Below are 819 nucleotides of genomic sequence, written 5' to 3'. Positions count from 1 at the left end.
CTGCTCAGAGGATGGGAGGGGCCCAAGAGGTCTGCAACGTTTGTTACCTGTGCGTCGCCTGCTGTCCCAGCGTCATTACCGCTATCCTGCTGGCACCCAGAATAAATGTTTTTGATATTTAATTTTTTTTAGATAATTTGAGCACTGTGCACATCATATGTGCGTTGCTTTATTTGTTTTGTACCTAGTGTATCAGGTCTTGTTTGTTCACAGAATAATATGATGTTTTCGAATGATATTGTCACAGGTCCATGATACAGGAATCACCTTTCCATGGCAGACGGAGACAGCCTTTTGTATTCAGTTTAAGAGAGTTCTCGTTGTCTAGAGGGTTTTGCTCTTCTCCTTATCAAAGATATCAAGGTCATTTTTACTTTGATGGATTCTCTAATATTGAAGAAAATGTCTATTGAACTCGCTTTAACTAAGAATGAGTACATTCGGATTGTAGGTTGTCTGAGTCATGCTGTGAACACAAATATGCTAAAGGAAGATTTGGATCCAGAGTGTTTTCAGTTTTAATGATACTTTCAGAAATGAGACCCTCTCTCTGGTTTGTGTGCTCTAATTTTTTGTTTTGTTTTTGAAACCAAGTTGCCTGTTTTCTGTGTGATATAATCAGAGGACCATCTGTTTCGTGGTTGTGGGTACCACTGTCCTGTTTTCATGTGTCATACTTAACAAAGAAAAAAGAAAAAAAAAACTCAACCCAGTTTCAGCATGGTTGAAACTGGGTTGAGTAGCGAAATTGCTAAAGACAGTTTTAGCAATAGAATCATAATAGCTGCAAAAATATGGACATAATATGTGGAAGCTGCA

Source organism: Neolamprologus multifasciatus, chromosome 13, assembly GCF_963576455.1.
Source record: "Neolamprologus multifasciatus chromosome 13, fNeoMul1.2, whole genome shotgun sequence".
In the NCBI taxonomy this organism is placed as follows: domain Eukaryota; kingdom Metazoa; phylum Chordata; class Actinopteri; order Cichliformes; family Cichlidae; genus Neolamprologus; species Neolamprologus multifasciatus.
The sequence above is the reverse complement of the archived record's forward strand: the minus strand, read 5'-3'. Positions refer to the sequence as shown.